The 19,703-nt window shown below is 37.8% G+C and overlaps 1 long non-coding RNA gene across 3 annotated transcripts in view; it reads left to right on the top strand.

Annotated features, from left to right (window-relative positions):
- The first annotated feature begins 15,452 nt into the window (after window positions 1-15,452).
- Window positions 15,453-19,703, top strand: part of LOC148217179 (uncharacterized) — a 45,906-nt gene continuing 41,655 nt past the window's right edge. The window contains exon 1 of one of the 3 annotated variants that reach the window (XR_015797645.1): window positions 15,453-15,623. This is a non-coding gene — a long non-coding RNA (uncharacterized LOC148217179). The remainder of the gene's footprint in view (window positions 15,624-19,703) is intronic. The other 2 variants (XR_015797647.1, XR_015797644.1) reach the window with 2 other exon arrangements.

Here is a 19,703-nt window from a genome sequence, read left to right as displayed (position 1 = left end):
CTTTAGGCTTAGTATGATATACAAACCCACTTATGATGGCAGAGGGTTTAGCAGTCTGAGGGTCTGCCTCTCTTCCCTAGAATCTGTCTGTCCTGTAAGATCATGGAGAGTTGGCTTGCTTTGGGGCCTCTCAATTAAGCAATGTCATTTAGTGGGACCAGAGGCAGAAATTCACTCAGCCTCACTGTTCCTTCAGGCCTTGGCTTGTCTCACAGGCTGGGGGTGTTATGGGAGGTTATTTTTTCCATCGTTCCCTTGGGTCAGTTGTGATTTTTTAATACAATGTGGGTTGTTTTTCTGTTTTTAATTTTAATTTTGTGAAGCGGCCTAAAAATTGGAAAGATAAATAAATAGCACCATGTTTAACTCAGGCAATTATGGTCTGTCCAATAAACTATTATTAAAAATCCTGGTTTAGCACTGTATGATGTAATTTTATAATCTTCATACCAACAAATATAAAAACACTTTATACCAATTCTTCAGTAGAAAAGCAAAGTAATTAAAGTAATTCATTTCATTATTAATACATAGTAAAGCATGAATACACATCTATTTCTAAACCCTACTTTATTCACTAATATTCAGTCCATAGACCTTATTTTTCACATCTTCTGTTCCTCAGACTCAGTCACTTTTTAATAACTACATTTATTGCCAGAAGTTTTTATCCATGTACACTCCTCGCATTTTCCCAATTTTTATCAATGATCAACTTTGCTGCTCTCAGTAAATTAAACCTATTGGCTGATATGGTTCCAATATGTAGGCAATTACTAAAATGGTTATTTATTGTTTTACTATTTTGTAGAAATTATCAGCTAATAGATTATGTGATTGACAGAACCATCCTATACATGTCTTCACAGAAATTAGCCCTACAGCCTGTCTTATTGATTAAACCCATTTTCTGGATTTGCATAATACACTGAATCATAAATTAATCAAAAGACAATGTTCAGACAATATGCTAAACCACAAGAAGGGTAGCCAAAGTTAACACCAACCAAAGTTAGCATTTGTACAAACATATCTTCCAAATCTTTATCTGACCTGCTATAGAAGGTAGAATGCACAGGGTTATACCTTTCCTGTTTCACTTTGCCTTCTCACATTTTAGCCAATAACTGCTCACAAAACCCCACTGCTAAAGAAAAGATGGGCTAAGAATTCTCCGTAAGAATCATCTTCAGGCTTGTGTTTCAAATCATGACCAAAATCTACAATTTATGTTAGACTTCATTTATTTGTCTTGGTAGGAGGGGGAACTCCCAAGAATATCAAAAATGCTTTTATGTCCTGTTCGGTGCTGAAAACTATCATAGGTAATAGTTCATAGTGAGGTGGCTTATACTGCAATGATCAGAAATTCTTACATTTTCCTGAAGGGATTTTTTTCTGTAACAGTGGAATCAACTGTTTTGGCATTTAGGGGATTTTTTAAAATTCCTGATTGTGCAGGATGCTTGCAAATTATTGGACAGATTTTTCTATATGATTGATTGTGTGTGTGCGCGCGCACATGCGCGCACGTGTGCTTTGGGGTCAGTGTTGCTCCTGATGATTGCTTGGACAAGTCCCTGCAGTTTTCTTGGCAAGATTTTGGAGGTGGTTGCCCTCACCTCCTGCTTCCTAGGGCTGAGAGAGAGTGACTGGCCCAAGGTGAGCCAGCTGGCTAAAGTGCGACTAGAACTCATGGATTCCTGGTTTCTAGCGTGGTGCCTTAATCACCACATCAAAATGGCTCTCTCTATATGATTTACTTATAAACAAATAGCTACATTTAGAACAGATGTTCTTAACTTCATGTCCAAGTTAAGTAATTCGGGAATTGTTTAGTTAGATTTTTCCTTCTTTGGAGTAAGTTGCTTAAAAGCAAGAAAGAAGATAATTTCTCTTTCTCCTTTGGCTGTTTTCAGTGTCAGGTGGGAACCCAAGCAAATGCACTTAAAGGTATTGTAAAGTCTTAGGAAAAGTGAGAGTGCTTTTCACTTCACTTTTGCTTCAGACGAGCATTGCTTGCCTTTCTAAGGCCACTTTCCAGATCACCCACCTGTGAGATTAGATAAGAGGTAACTAGAAGATGGGCCTTCTATGTGGTGGCTCCCCTGTTATGGACAGATGCATTTTTTAAAGTAAGGCATTTTAACCAGCGTGTTCTGCTTTCAGATTTAAATATTTGTCACTCCAATATACTTCAACTACTCATATTCTGGTAGGCTGCTGTTTTTATCCTGCTTCAATTTCTATTGTTTTTAGCCACTGTCCTGTTATGGATTTAATGTTGTATCTAGACACAATTACACATTTATATTACCAACCTACATCTAATCAGGGATGATAATGATAATGATGGAAATGTGAGATCCAATGTGATGTAGTAATGCAGAGACCCAAGTTCAAATCTCCAATCTTTCCTGAAACTCTTTGGGCCAGCCAATCAGAATCCCTCAGTCCAACCTACTTCACAGGGTTGTTGTGAGCATAAAAGGAGACAAGAACTGCATATGATGCCTTGAGCCTCTGGAGGAAAAATGGAATATAAATGTGATTGATAAATAAATAAACCAATCTAGATCAGGGCATCAGTTTCCTTCCTAAAACATCCCCAACTGTTTTTCCCCCCCTTCCTTTTCACAACGTACAGTATAGCATTTTCTAGGGCAAAGCTCATGGTTGAAGAAAATTGAAGTTGATATGGGGCTCTTACTGGATCAGGGGCTCAATCTGGCCTGGGCTCCATGGAGACTTTAGCTTCAAAATAAAAATAATCAGCTTAAATCACACTTTTATAAAGCATAATGTGACCTTTGTAATTTAGATATGTTTTAGGCAGTATATTACTGAAGTTCCTTCGAGTCAATTCCAAAGGGACAGGGTTTGCACTAACTACAAGATTCTTTTCAAGCCCAAATTAAAACTTCAGGAATGGCCCACTTTGACTTGGATCTTGGCAGAGGCAGCCAGTTTCAAGTAACAGCACGCTCTGAAGCCAGATCTTCAGCTACTGCTAACCAGCATGGGAGAAAGATGAATTGCTGTAATTCTTTTTTCCAGAAGAATGAGATGAAATTTGCCCAAACTTTAAACAAATAGAAAGGGTACAGGAGACCCAATTTTAGGGAATTACGAGAGTTGATTTGAGCTTGAAGTTGTTTTGGAAAACATCTGGAAAAGCAGGAGTCAAGTTACCCTTCCTGTGATGTTCCATTTCAAATGGACACTTCCACAACCTGTTTCTCCTGTTTTTGATTTTGTTTTTTTTAAAAAAACAAAACAAAACTGGGGCCTCTGTGTATATACTGTTACGTTATATTTGGTTTAAAGTGCATGGAAAATGCTATGTATTTTTGTATTTATGTAATTATGATAGAATTATATATCAATGTGAATGCCTTATCCTTTGCTATAAAAAAGGAAATCTAAATTGTTACTGTTGCATTACCACAAATAAAATGATGAAGTCTATTAGCATGGTACAGGTATGCTGGCAACATGTAAATAAATCTTCATTCTAGTTCTCATTAATACAGGTCTACCGATTTTGGATTTCAAAGGCTTCAGTGCAGAAGACTTTAAAATGGAGTTTCATACTCTCCATAAGCAAACTTGAGTTCCTCTAGGAAAACTGACTTGGAAATTTAACTTCCCACTTTGGCCTTCTGAACTAGTCAGAGGAGCTGTCCAACAATATCAGCACTCATAGTGCTGAGCAAGAGAGGAACTATCAAAAAGATAGCTAGGCTGGAAACCAGTTTACAGAATAGGGTACTGTGAAGCTTCCAGTGAATGCCTTCCTTCTATGAAGGTTTGAGCAAAGCAGCCCCTTGAAGCTGCTTCATAAATATGACACAAGAATGAAGCAAAGTGACTGAGTTGGTTGATGTGCTTTGTATTTTCCCAGGAGCCTGCACAGTCCCTCTGCTCATGCACTGAAGGTCTTCCAGGCTGGGTAGCTTCAGCAACTGCAGGCACCCCTTGAAGGGTGAGATAAAGCTGCCCAGAATTTTAATCCCACATTGGGGAATAAAGCTAAGAGAGACCTTCATCAAAGTGAATCACTTTGTCTCTTCATTTGATGAAAATAATGACATTGCCTCCAGGGCACAAATCTTTTTATTGAAGTGAATCTAAGTGACTCTGCACAGACTTACCTCATCTATAGTTTCCAGATAAGCAGCTGAACTTTTAAGTATCTACCTGCCTCCTTTATTCTTGATGGTGTCTTCGTTTTTTCACTAACAAGCGTTTAGTTTATAGTTGCCTCTTGCAACATGAGACAACTTGTGCTGCCAAGCAAATGCTGCACACTTTAGCAGATTGATCAGAGAGAGAGCACATCTTTTCATGGAAATAATTCTAGGTATAATTCCCAGCATCCCAAGGTAATTCTCGAAAAATCACTGCCACTGAAGAGTTGTTGCTAGACTGTATTGAATAGCCTTCCTCAACATGGTAACTTCCAAGAGCTTGATACTACCATCTCCAACATCCCTGGCTATTGAGCATTCTTATGCAGCTGATAGAAGATATAATTCACAACAACTTGAGGGTTCCACATAGTGAAAGACTGGTGTGTGTGATATTGAGCTATCTTGACCAATCATCTGATTCAATATAACACAACTTATTATATTTGATTTAGGCTTTGATTGTCATCTCTTTTGAGCACTGTGTGGTGATTGGGGAAGTCAGCAATTTAGATATGCATGTAAGCAGCATACATTTACACAACACACTTAACTGAGTTCTGCAATAATGCATTTTCTAGATTTTCCCAATATATTGAATCATAAACTAATTAAAAGGGCTGGATTCATACAATATACACAGCCACACAAATCCAACAAAAGTTAAATCTGCTTAAACTTAGTCTGTTGCAGGTATGCAACCATCAAGTTTTCAACTGACCTAGTTAAGCTTGTTGTGGGAACATAACCATTCAGTCCACACTCTTCTAGTCTTTCAGATGTCAGGGAATATGATCTCAGCAATCTGACTGTGTGCCTATCCTCCTTCTTGATCATTTTCTGCTAAGAGATCTCCTTAGATTCCAGGTCCAACTTGACAAGTAGGATCCTCAGCTTTTCATCTGGCCACTGTAGTTCTGCCTTTAATAGAAATTCAGTGTGTAGGCAACAGTAGATGATTAATATCTGCCAGTACTTCATGGAAAGTTTCACCTGCTGATTTCTATATGTCAGGCTTTATTAAGGGCATGCCAGATTATTGATCTGATCAACTGACAGTCCTGTATATCATTGTGGGGGAAGCCCTTTGATAATGCCTATAAGGAATTTCTTGAATTTTAGCCTTAGATGTTAGGAATATTTTGAAGTAATGTTAGCAATATTGGAAATTATATTTTGATATTATGCTCTGTGGTGTATTTTAATTAAGAATTGAATCAACATATCCCAAACAAAATATCTGCAGTATCAAAATTGTGTACAAACATTTTTAAAACTTTTTAATGTACAGAAGTAGCCTCTGTAACTAAGTATTAGTGTTTAATCTTGACTGAGAAAACAATGTGAAATAAATTGTTTGAAGAGGTAAAGACTGAGGGTCTTTGACAAGTTTTGCCCTACTCTTTTTTTAATTCTAAAGGTAAAAAAACAGCAATGAGGGATACCTTAACAGTACTATAGCTACTGGTCACTTTATTGGTGGGTCACAACGTGTTTCTAACTCTTTTATCTCTTGCAAAGCATCTCAGCCTTGACCACACAATAGTTTGAGAGTTTTGAAAGAAACCTTGCTTTCTCTTTTATTCTTAGTTGATTTTCTTTCCTTCTTCTCTGTCCTGTTCTCTCCTTCTGATATTAAAGATAAGGCAACTTGTATGTTCTTAAGTGGGTTATATGGGTATCTTCAAATAAATGATTATTAATTATAATGGGTTTCTTCTTCACCCAATAATATTTCCATGGTAACATTTCCACATGGAGAGGGGGGAATTCTCTGTGGGAGAGGGTTAAACATGGGGCAGCAAAGGGCAAGCAATTGGTCAGCCTTTTATTTTCTCTAGTCCTTTGGAAAAGGTTAGTTGAGGTCAAGAAAAGCCAAAGGGTAATTACTTTTCCTCCACAGGGTTAAAGTCACACAGATTGCTGACTGGAACAACTGCACAGATGACCTTCAGCTCTTACCATTTTATTTATAAATGTATTAATGTACTTATTTATTCAGTACTTGATCCTCTTTTCTTTTAAGCAGAGCAAATAGCAATAGGTGTGATGGGAAGAATAAAGAGCTAGAAATCTATACTTACAGAATAGATAAACTGTGAGGTGCCTTTTCTGTTTGCTGTCTATTAATTTAATTTACAAAGTGGAGAAGGGGGGATCAGTTAAGTGGACCTTAAGTAGGACAATTGAAAGTGCCATTCCACAGGAAAGCAAAATTTTTATTTTTTAAAAAGGGACTATTTTAGTATATCATTTTTAGAATTAACATCTAACTAACCATCATAAAACCTGTTCACAAGATCATACCATTGTATATGAATGTGTAAAGGGAAGCAATATCATCATTTCTATGGCTCCAGCCCATCACAGATTTTTTGAATCTGGTACCTCAAAGGAACCTCAAAGATCATTTGGTTCATTCCATGAAGGTACAGAAAATCTGCGACTAGAAAATTCCTGATTTATAGTGTTTGTGTAACAACTTCTAAAGGAAAAGAATCCACTACACCAAGATTTCTCTATTCAACAGCTCACACAATCTGGCGGCTCTTTCTCGTGTTTAGTCTAAATCATCTTTTGAAGCCCTGTTTCAAATTCTTTTATCTGGGGGAATGATGAACACATGTGCTCCATCATATGCATGCTCCATTAAGATTGTGGAGATTATTCTCTTTGCCAAGTTAAACAAGTCCATCTTCTACCTTCCCTTGGTCTCCAGGCCTCTAATCATTTTTGTTGCCCTTCTCTGGATTCACTGACACTACCCTTCTTGAACTAGCTTATTCAGCTTATTCAGACATTACCAAGAAGTGGTACTTGGTAATGTGTCCTCACACATCATGTGAGGAGGAATGAGCAACCTTCCCCTTTATAAAATTGTGCTACTGACTGCGATGTCAGTGTGCATAGTCCAATGATTAACACTAGGAAGCTTCTGTGTATAGAGCTGAACACACAAAGGTTTCCACACAATCCTGAACCCCACACTATTGTGGCTTCAGCTAATGTAGAAGTTCTGGCATGTTACATATACATGTCAAGTCCTCTCGCAGCTAGCAGCTGTGCTGTACTCATTAAGACTAGCTCTTCACTGATGACACCAGCATGACTAAGGAAGGGAGAAGCTGCCACCACTAGTATGCTTTTTGCATGCTTGAATGGAGTTACTGTGATGCCCAGAAATGGGGAGAATACATCCAGTGAGATCTGATGAAAACAGAGTGAAAAGAGCGGTACCATTAATTCTTACGTTCTGGAAGCTAGTCAACTATGGAGGTTGTCATTAGTAGTGCACATCATACTACTGACCTATAAGAATGTTCTATGCTTGCAAACATACATGTGTTTTGCATTTCACGGAGTTCCAGCTGATATATATTCAGCTTATTTGTGTATATTGCTCCATATGAGGGCTTGCATTGGATCTTTTGATGAATGTATGTGGTCACTTGAATATGGCATGTGATGAGTTCAGAGTACTTTCTTTTTTGTTCAGGCCTTCTTCAGCATGGGCAGCCTATATTTTCAAGGACACAAGAAACAGTGTGATTGTTACTTTTCTCCCTGACAAAACTACTGCATCTGCTAGAAAATAATTTGCCTGTAAAAATAATTTAGCAGAATTACAAAATATTTTGTATCATTTTAGCACCAAGCCAGGAAAAGCTATTTTCTCCCTCTTTTTTATTTTTGTCTGGCAGAGTTGCCAAAAATGCAAGAAACCTGCTTTCTCCAAAAGATAGAACCAAACATCCTGTCATTACCTCTCATAGAAGTGGACAGAGGTTTCATTTGTTTAAAAAAACATTTCAGCCCCTGAGAGCCACAGGAAAGTAACACATTTTGGCCATGTAATTTCAGGAGCTTCCATTGCAGTTAGGGGACATCTGTAGGTCACAAGACATCCCTGCCCTCTCACTTTGCAAAAGGCTGTCCCCAGTTCCTGTTATAAATCTCCTTCCCTTCCTTTTCTTGTGTGGTCTGGGCCTTCTAGGAAAGCTTTCTCCTAAACCTATCAGAGGAAACTGTAACTGTCAGTCAAATATCAATGCCAGGGAGGAAGGGACATGTTTTTGTGTGACCACCATTTTCCTCAAGCTACCTCATGAAACTGAACAGTACAATGGTTTCAGTCAGATAAATTGTCAAAGAGCTGTAATAAGTTGGCCTCCTCCTGAACATTACCAAAATTGCTCCAACGTGTAAAACTCCCCAAAATTATACCTTCATGTCATAACAAATAGGACTGTGAAATGTGGAAGACCATTTTATAAACTTTATTTTGTAGAGCTAATTCAAAGAAAATCAATATAAAAGAAAAGTACTCTCTTTCCTCTTTAAACATTTGTGGGACAAGTGAGGGTGACTTGACTTACAAACCACCAATGAATCATAAGGTCACTAGAGTACTCAGCCAGGCCTTTTAAGTTAAGTTAATAATAATTTAACTATTTTTGTTTGGTTTCAATTGTTTCAATTTTCTTTTAGTTTGTTAGTTGTGAAGTGCCTCATGGGCAGAATGTCTGAATATATATTGAAATAAAGATAACAGCAATAACAATAACATACTTACAAGGCTTATGTTTCAAGGCATGAGATTTCTGGCTGAAAGGCACTCTTGACAGATACAATAATTTTGAGTATATGTAGATTAGAAATTTGGTCCACTGGTCTTTTTGGTAAAATGATCTAAGAATTGCTGAATAAATCCATAATGCATGTGTGTGCAAAATCTATACTTTTCCAAATTTTTGTGACATGCTATGCAACTCAAAAAATGTTCACAAAAATATGAATATTGGTGAAAAATAGGTTAAAATCTGTATCCAGAGAAATATTTATGTCACAATTCCCTGCAGTAAAGTTGCTTGCCAACAAATGCACACTCTAGAAAAAGTGCATAAAAATGCACACATTAAGAAAATGTGCAAAAAAGTGATACATATATTTTGCTGTATTCATAAATAGAGAAGTCAAAAGGAGAAATTAAGAGAAAATAAAATTAAACACTCAGTCCTAATTTCATGCTTTATAATGAACCACTTACTAGGTTTCTCCAACTCATTTCATTTGTAAAATGCCCGATGATTCAAATAGTAAGAAAAATTGATTACTGTACAAATGATTGCATTGTGGTTGTAGCTCCTAATTCATATTTACAACTTTGGTATTGGCCAAATACAGCGAGTGATGTAAAGGTCAAATAATGGTTGCTGAAGTAGCCTTCAGAATATATATATCAGAAAATCGCAATTCAGCACCTTGACGGATGGCCTGCTTGGTTCAACAGAACCTCAGACTCAGCACAAGTTATAAATAATGATAAAGGCAGTAAATGGAAGATATAGCACTGCACAATCAATTTCACTTGCTCAAGATGGGAGAATAATGCATCACTTATATATACTTGGATGTATAGAGGGCTGCATGTAAATTATTGAGTAACCTCTCTACTATTTTCACTGCCAGACAAGGTGGCAGGCAAAGTCCCACTTTCTGAGCAGAAATTATCAGTTCTTTGGCCTTGTCTCTGGTCAGCTGTCTCCCCTATACATACCCTGTTGGGTGCCTGCCAGTGACTTAAAAACGTTTACCTTCAAAGCAGGGCTGATCTTTACTGTTCTGGTGCCTGAGTAGCATATTAATGTTTTGTCAAACAACATATAAGCACCCTAACCCTCTTAGGGAGAGATAGACTCAAAATTTTGTATCTGTCTACTGTCAAGTTGTTGTTCTTGTTTAGGATGGTTTGTTGAAGTGTTATCCATGAGAGATGTTATAGTTTTCATTCTCCTAGGTTCAGCAACTCTTCAGCTTGGGGTCACAAGATAGCAAATCTGGTGAGGGGTAAAGGAAAGAAAGAAAAACTAAATGGGTATACAGCCATTCCAAAATGTATCTATATTTGGCATCACAATCATTCTGTTAAAATTTTATGTCCTAAAGTTAAAAGACAAAAATATTTTCCATTATTGAATTAGCTATTTACAATGTAGCATATTCCTTCCATTGTTTGATATATGGGACCCTATTTGTTGGGAGGAGATTTGAAGCACAAGGCTACCAGGTTGTTGGTGACCCCTATCTTTATTTCTCTATTACACCTTCTCCAGGAGATGCTGTACAGGTCCTGATCAATAGCTGGATGCAGCAATAAGTGGGATGAGGCCAATAAACTGAGACTGATCATGTGAATGAATAGTTCTTAGATTTGGGCAATAGGTAGCTTGCTTGTCCTGGACAGGGTCTCCTTCCCTCCAGAAGGACCAGATAGATAATTGATTATTGTCATTCGAGGCCTGAATGGGTGCAGTCCTTGCCTAGTACATCAGCTACTAACAACTATGATCACCATCAAAAGGGCCTTCTGCTTGCACCACATCATATGATTATTCACTTTAACCAAGGGGGGGGTTTCCTGTTATGTTGCCCATTTTTTAGAACACCTTCTCCACAGAAATAAAGCAGTTGAAATGCTTCCAGAAGTCGTCTTATTTATCTTAGTATCCAAAAATTCACCATGGTGCTGTTTTCTATTTATAGGTATTTTATCTTATCTGCGTTTCATCAAGAGATAAACATGAATCCATTTTTAAGTATCTTTTGCCCAATGACAAATGACATTTGGGTTGTTATGAAGATGTTCATAGTTTCTTTATTCTACCTTTCTTGGCAGCAAATATAGATTAGAAAGTCCCCAAATTAGTTTCTCTTAAAAGGTTCATTAACAGAACTGATGATGAGCACTTTGACAGCAGCGTTGTTGACTGTAATTATTTTTTTCATACAGGCTAACTAACATTTGAAATGGACAGAGTTAGATAAAGACATGGAACTATAAACCAATGGTGCAGTCTTGAATATGTCTTTTGTTGTAAATTATCTTTAAAAATGTTATGTATGGAAATCTCAGAGCCACACCCCTCTGCAATAAGAGGGGAATAAAACCTTTTAATTCAAAGACATTTGGCTATCTTTTGTGTCTTTCACTGAAGCTTTTGCAACTCCTTCCAACATGTGCTGGAAAACGTTGTAAATACTCAATATTTCTTTCTCACTTTTTCTTGAAACCACTACCTTTTTCTTGGCAGCTATGCTTTTAAAGTATTATAAAGCATTGGTACTAGGGGCAGGTGAAGTGTAGGGTTGACAGAATAGGGCAGATTAATGCAAGCATAATTTTGCTATGCTATCATCCATGTCTACCTTGGCACCAATATTCCCACAAGTGCTAGAGCTGCCTTCTAGAAGTTGCTGCCCTTCAAGAAGTTAGGACTACAACTTCCAGAATTCCAGACAACACAGAAAATGAAAAAGTTGTAATAAAGAAGTCAGTCTTTGGTGAACATGTACAATACATGTTCTCTACCATAATACGAGCCAGTGTGGTGTAGCAATTAAAGTGCAGGGGGGACCAAGGTTCTACTCCTCCCTTAGACACAGAAGCCAACTAGATGACCTTGGGCCAGTCACTCCCTCTCAGCTTTAATCAGCATCAGGTTCTGCAACAAACTGGTAAACAAAGCTCCTTGTTGCACTGATAGCTTCGTTGTATGAACTAGGTGAGTGCAATGCAAAAAGAAGCAGGCTATGCAAGACAAACTCTCTGTCATGGTGCCTACCCTCTGGAAAAGCATCCCCCTAGAGGGGTCTCACCCTGGTGATGTTCGAAAAGTCTTTGAAAAGTTGGTTTGCTCCCAGGCCTGGGAGTGGGATAGTTGTTGAACCTCCGTTGTTCTATTCTTTGGAGTGTTGTGTTTGCTCCTTTTGGACGTGCATGATCTTTTCCCCTTGTTTCATTACTTTTAAAGCCATCTAGAGTTATCTGGAGTCAGGCAGCCTCTACATTTAATAACAACATACATACATACATACATACATACATTACACGCATATTGACTTACAGAGGTGGCACATGCTCCAATAAGCGAGCCACCCAGAGTCACCCTTTGGGGGAGTTGGGTGGCATAATAAATAAATAAATAAATAAATAAATAAATAAATAAATAAATAAATAAAATTCTATCCATGCCTCAAACACATATAGCAGTGTAGCTTTTGCAGTAGGTTGAAATGCATAAAAAACACAAGTGGCTGTGATGGCATCACATGGATGAAAGGTGAGTGTTATTCACCTGCTATCTCATATTTTATTTAGCCCCCAGGCAGACCCATATGGCACATGGAAGCAAAAGTGAATGCATTTCTGGTTGATACTGGGTTCATAATTTCCAGGAGCTTCAGATTGGGAAGAACTTAAAAAACAGCCCAGGGACCCAATCTGAGAGGCTACCAGCATGAAACATTCATCCAGTTGCAAACTCTGGCCTCTGCAGTGCAGCTGAGGGTCTTTCAGAACCACGTATTTTTACTCCCTAAGATCTTCTACAAATTTTAACCTACATATTCTCCAGATATTCCCTGAATACTGAATATTTCCTGTCAGACAAACTTTTTTCAAGGCAACTGGAAACCAACAATCCACTTTTAAATACTGTACAGCCACACACAACTAGACCTTTGAAGTGTGTGCCTGATATTAAATTCTAACTAAATGATGCATAAGAAACCTTCCAACTTTCTGAGATTTGAACTCTGATATGCTTCAGCATAAGCAGAGATGATCTTAGCTGATCCTTCTTCCTTTTTTACTATTATGACCCTCCATATCATAAAGTGTTCTTTTCCAAACTGACAGGACCAGCTGTTTTGCAAAGCTTCAGCCACATTTTTGGACAAAAAGACTGGTCAAGCAACTTGGTTTCTCTCCTGATTCAGCAACCCTTGGAATTGATCTCTCTTCCTCCTCTCCCACCCCCTTCCACAAGAGCCATCCTATCCTCAAACCGCCACACAAGCCACAGGACGTGGATCGATGCACCTTCAATTGGAATAATTGTTTTCCTTTGTAAGGCCTCCGTTACACTTCTGGTCCTGAATGGAGAACAGTGTGATTGACCTCCAGGAAAGCAGCAGATGTGACTGAAGCAGAGTGCCCCTGGCCTAATCTCTCAAAGCCAGACCTTGAAAAATAGCCAGAAAGCGAGCACTGAGCATGGGCTGGCAAGTGTGGGAAAGAAACAGCAGGGCGAGCCACACAGAGCTGCTCCTTTGATAAGGCAAAGAAAACCTTCATTCATCCCAATGGTTTTTAAAATTATTATTAGTTTTAATGGCACATGCTCCACCTTGCCAAGTTTATGATCATCCTCTGTTAAAACTGTAAGTTTCATTATGTGCCAAGTAGAAGTGCCATTTCAGGGTTCCCTAAAGGCCTGCAGCAGATGGAACAGCTTCTCAGCAAGGTTTTTAAATACCCATCTTTCAGTCCATTCAAGATTAATGATCCAGTGCTAGGCATGTTTACATAAAACACCAGAGCACAGGAGTTACTGTTCCTCCTTAAAAACCAGTTAAGGCACACAATATAATAAGATGTTCTTTTCCAAACCAACATGACCACAAGACTGGTTGTTTTACACAAATTAATAGAGATTATTACAAACAAAGAAGAAAAGGGCCTCTAGCATATCTACAGTGTAGTGAGAATTCCAGCAGTAACTGTTGGTGTAAGAATACTGGAGTATCCTTGATTGGAGGTTGATTTGGTTGGTCACCTCCTTGCAGTTCTGTAATGTGATCACATCGTCTTGCCTCTCTGCACTTTTATATGTCTACTCCAAGCCTCATTACTTGAAAAGATGTATTTTGAGTGATGTGCATTTTGCTTTATAAGCATGTTGATGTGTGAAACTGAATAGTCAGGTGGCTGATGTAGGAAACCAAGGAACACATTAAATGAGCTGGACAGACAATATTCATTTATTAACTTGGGATATTGCCTCTATTTGTGGGAAAACTGAGCCTGATTTATCATTTTTCTGTAGGCTTTCTGATCATTTCTTTCCCTTTTTTTCTTTTTGGGCTGTTTTTCTGGGACCCGGTATGGACTAAATGGTGGTTTTGTATCTTTGGTTGACCATGAAGCTGTTGGACAAATTCCTTTGCTTAACCAAACTTACACAACTGTTGTGAATGAATTAACCATTTTTCTGAGCAATAATTCATTCATTTAGTTTTGAATATATTAAAAAGTGTGGTTACAAAAAATCTGTATCAACATACAATTTAGTGAACATAACCCATTATTCACTGAAGGAAGAAGCCCATATTTAGAAATGCTTTCAATTTCCAGTTATAGCTGCATTTAGTCATTTTCAAATGAAATTTAAAATATGCTTTTAACTCGCAGCCTCACTGATTAAAACTGGCTACCAATTAACAACTGTAGTTTTAACAGATGCAGTATATTATTCCCAATAATGTAATCACTTTGTAAAACTAATACAGGACATTTGCAGGGAGAAAAGACAGGGAGGTTCCAGACTGCTTTTGTAATCAGTATTTAATTCTACCTAGATCTTAAACTAGGTGGAATGAAAATACCTTTGCAATACATTATTTGTAGTTTCTCTGTCCCCTCATATGTGCTCAGATTTTTTTTAAGATAGTGGACAATTGGCGAATGCAAAAGAAAAAAAAAGTCAAGTATCTTACCGACCACTTCTCCCCTGCCAAGGATTGCATCTCTCTGTAATCCCACAAAAGTGTAGGATTTGGGGAATGCAATGCATAGTAGGGTGCCCAAATGTAGAGCGGATGACTGATCACATTCTGAAATAATTGAATTAAGCTATAGAAGGGAATTCTATTAAGACCATTAAATCCAGAATCTGAAATTACTTTACTGTACAACTGCGCGATATTAAAAGTAAAATCCAGAAAATAAATTTAACACTATAATATACAGATTTAGCCTAAAAATTGTGGGTTAAATTAAAATAAATTGAATTATACCACAACACACACACACATTCTGCTGCCCTGAGATTTGAAGTGTAGGCTGAAAGTTGAATAAATACTACATTAAAAGTCTGCTCCCTTACATAACTGTGCCCATCCTTGGGAAAAAAATCTTTTTTTGAAATTCTTAGCTGAAATACACTATTTTCAGTTATCAACATATGTGTGAACAACATATTACAGATATCTGGTCTAACTCTGTGGTTTTCAGCTTTTTATATCAGCAATTAACAGCAAACACCTTGTCATAAACATTTTAAAAGGTCAAAGAGATTGCACCACTTTGGCTAAAGAGATAAATGGTCAAATAAAACATCACATTGTTAATTCCCAGGTGACAAAAAGTGACATACATCCAATCAATAAGGACGTCAGGAGCATTCTGGGAAAGAGGGCAGGGTCAGCCTTGAAGTGTTAATAACTTGTTCACATCATTTGGCTCTAGTTCACCATGTGACATAGCAAGTAGCAAAACTGTTTTATTCGCAAATCAGGACTGATAGCAGGCAGCAGACACAGAGGAGTTAGGAAAAAATACTAGCATATAAAAGAACAGAACAGAAAGAACAAGTAAGTTCTTTTAAATTTATATTACCAGCTAGACCAGATGTACCTTTTTCTGTATTTCTTCTGAATTTCAGTTCAGAACCGATGCCCCAGGTCTTAATCTCTCCTTTTCTCCAAATTACACCTTTAGTTGCAATGCCAATGTATGTTGTCATTTTCTGTAACATGTACTTTTTTCAAATATGTACAAATATGTCATGTTTATGTTTACTGATATTTGGTTATTAGAGTCATTCTATAATTCATCATGGTAAAAACTATATCCATCTCATAAACATTGGCGGGATTAACGGTAGTACTGACTAAACTTGTGTCTGTCTATATTGCTTTACTGTATCAACTTTGTTGCTAGTATGCATAGCAAATTAGAATCATAACATTTGGAAGGAATCCCAGAAATCATCTAGCCTAACCCCCTGCTTAATATAGGATCCACTGTATCAAATGGTTATCCAGCCTCTGCTTGAAGACCTTCTGTGAAGAGGAACATACCACGATGAGGAAACCTATTGACAATTCTCACCATCAGGAAATTTCTCATGATATCTAACCTGCATCTACATCCCTGTCATTTCAACCTGCTGAACCTGCTTCCTCCTTTAGATGACAAAATGTTAGGTATCTGGAGACTGCTATTATATCTCCTTTCGGTCTTCTCTTCTGCAAGCTAAACATATTCAGTTCTTTTAACCGTTCCTCATAGAACTTGTTTCTAGTCCTCTCACTGTATTGGAAGCACTCCTTTTATCTTGTTCTACTTTATCAAAGTCTATTTTGGACTACAGTGTCCAGAACTGGGCTCAAGTACTAGGGCTTGACTAAGGCAACATAGAGTGGATAAGTCCCAGGAATTGGACTCTCCACTCTTGTTAATACCTCAAAACATACTTTTCCTTTTTCAGCAGCTACGTTACACTGTTATCTCATGTTCATCTTATGATCTATCAGAACACCTAGATCCTTTTCACATGTACTACTGCCAGATCAGGTCTCTTTCATCATTTCTTTGGGTCTTTTTTTTTTCTCCCCAGACGCTGAGCTTTATATTTCTTCCTGTTCAATTTTATCCTGTTTCAGGCCATGTTTAAGCCTATCTAAAACTCTTCTCTTCTCTTCTCTTCTCTTATCTTCTCTTCTCTTCTCTTCTCTTCTCTTCTCTTCTCTTTTCTCTTCTCTTCTCTTCTCTTCTCTTCTCTTCTCTCTTCTCTCCTCCAAGTTTTGTGTCATATGCAAATCTGAGACTCATCATCTCAAGCCTTTCATCCATGTCATTCATTAAACTGTTGAACAGCACAGCACTTCATCCAGTCCTACTTTCCAAGATGATGTGAAGCCTTTGACGAATACTGGGTGTAGTCATTCAGCCAGTCATGAATCTGTCCAACAGTTGTATCATTTAGACCATGTTTTACCATTTTATTAATGAGAATATCATGAGAGACTTCATCAAATGCTTTGCTAAGGTCAAGGTAAACTATGTCCATGACATTTCTCCTAATCTAATAAGCTAATAACTCTGTCAAAAAAGGAGATAAATTTAGTTTGGCATTACCTATTTGTAACAACTTATGTTCTTATTAATTGCTGCATTCCTATCCAACTGCTCACATATATGCAGTTTACAAATCTACTCATGGACCTTACCTGGTATAGCCTTCAAGCTGATGGTTTATAATTTCTCAGTCCTTCTTCTTCTCTTTTTAAAGGTAGGGACAATATTTGATCTCCTCTAGTCTTCCCAGATTTCACCAGTTCTGCCGGAATTCTCAATTACTGGTTCAGTGATCACCCTAGGATATAATTCATCTGGCCTAGATCCTGAGCTTCAGTTTCCTCCTCCTTCTAATTGTGGGGCAATGGTGGCCAGTTAGGGCTTTGTTTCTTTTCTGAGAGAAAATACTGTGGAAGGAAAATGCAAATTAAGATGTTCTGCCTTCTCACCACCACCTTTTATCAATTCACCCCTTTCTCCTTGCAATAGACCTGCAGCCTCTTTGCCTATCCTTTTGTTTCTGATGTACGCCCCCAAAGTCTGTTCTTTTGAGCATTTCTTGCAAGCTTCAGATCCTTCTGCACTTTCATCTGACACAATTCTTACAGTTTCTGATGACTGCCTTGTATCCGTCTTTAGCTCCTCCTTCCATGTTCTATGCATGTCCCTCTTTCTTTCTGGCATTTTAGAAAGCTCTGTACATATCCAGATTGGTCTTTCTAGATATCTTCAATTTTTTCTAGTAGGAATGGTTTGCACTTGTCTTTTAGTATCACAGGATTTCTTATCCTTCTTGGATAACATTCTTCCTCAGGATTTAAAACCCTTGGATCCAGCCTAACTTTCATCTGAGTTCATCAGAATTCCCTCTTCTGAAATCCAGTATTCAAGTCTGACTATTCTCTATCCCTTCTTCTTTTGATATCATGAGCTGAAAGATAAAATTAACATGGCCACTTTCTCTCAAGGTTCCAGTAACCTTCACTTCTTTGACCAATTTCTCCCTGTTGCTTAGAATTAGTTCCAGCAGAATTTCTTATTCCAAAGTCTTTCCTAGTAAATACATAACATTTCTAGCATTGTTTTGGCTAGGACTATGTCTTATTTTTCAGCAGAAACCCTATTTACTGGAATCTGTATTTAGGAAATAATTACCTGTATTTTTCCATTTTCGTTCTTTTTATAGGGTTGGAGCTTAGCGGTAAAAAACATACATTGCATGCAGAAGCTTTTGGGATCAATCAATGCATTTTCTGTTAAAAGGACCCTGACTCACTAAACTGAAAGGCTTCTCTGCCTGAGGTCCTGGGAAGGAGCTACCAAACACAGCAGACACCATGGAGCTTGATGAGCAAATAATCTAATATCCTATATGGAAGGTTCTTCTGCATTGTGACCTTGTTGTGCATGGTCTCATACCCATTGCATAGAATTTAAACCTATGAAGAAGAGAGCAGTAGCTTTCTGGCAAGCATCTAATGCATACATGGAGATAACTATGGAGTCCCAAACCTATGAAAAGTTTGCAGGGGTGTTCACAAGGTCTGGTAAAAAAAATCAAGATGGCAGTCATGACAGGGTGATCGAAGCTCTGCCTTTTTTTTTATGTGTGACACACATAAGAAAAGGGTGGAAATCTGGTGGAGAATAAGACCATTGTGCCACTTCTCTAGAGTATCTCCTACACAAGGTAGTGCTGGATAAGTGAATACAATGGGAAACCATCAATGTGCTAATAGAGGAGGAGGACACCATGGTGGGGTGTGAATCTTAAGTGACGTTTCAAGTACACAAATGTTTCTAATTTAATTTTGAAATGTTGGAAGGGTCGGAATTGATTTTCCCTCTTCATTAAGAAAATTATGGTCCCACACTATATAGTGCATTCCCTCAAAATCGATAGGATGCAAATGAAAATTAAAGAGAAAGATGTTCACATTATTCATTAAGTACCTGTGCTGATTAAAAAATGCTTAGCCACACCTTAAGGATAAGTACTTTATTGCAGCTTAAGACCACCTTTTCCATTTTCTTGTTCTTTTGGTGTCCTGGAGGGCTATGGTTGATGCGTTGATGACACTGGGGAAAGGGCTGAACCTTTTTTATGTTTTAGAGGGCTTTAGGAGGGTTTATGGTCAAAAGAAATATCTTAAGCCTCATAGAGTTTTAACTTACCTATTTTGCACTTTTTTTGCATTAAAATTGGCAGTTTTGTGAATTAATATCAGCACTTGTGCCACTGAATTTGAGCAGCATGATCAGGAGGAGCACTGGGGGCTAAAAATGGCCCCCTTGCCCATGGTGTAGGGAGATATAGTATCCTATGTTATGCAAATAATGGTCCTCTGAAGTAGGACAGTGATATGACATCTGAGATATAATGAATACTCAACATACTTCAGAGAATTCAGTTCCATGTATCCCTGTTCTTCTGGCTCTCTTGGATAGTCTTGTTTGAAAAGCTCTGGATATAATCATACAGAGCAGAGAAACAGGATTATGTTCAGTAATCATAACATCCACAAATTCTCTGGCAGCACAAAACAGAGTTTAAGCACTGTTATATGGTGCTTCTTTGGTGTTGGTATTGA

Source organism: Python bivittatus, unplaced genomic scaffold (assembly GCF_059951505.1).
Source record: "Python bivittatus isolate LINGU-HERP-01145 unplaced genomic scaffold, Pbiv_v1 ctg000020_np1212, whole genome shotgun sequence".
NCBI lineage: Eukaryota > Metazoa > Chordata > Lepidosauria > Squamata > Pythonidae > Python > Python bivittatus.
This window is presented reverse-complemented; position numbering and strand designations above follow the sequence as displayed.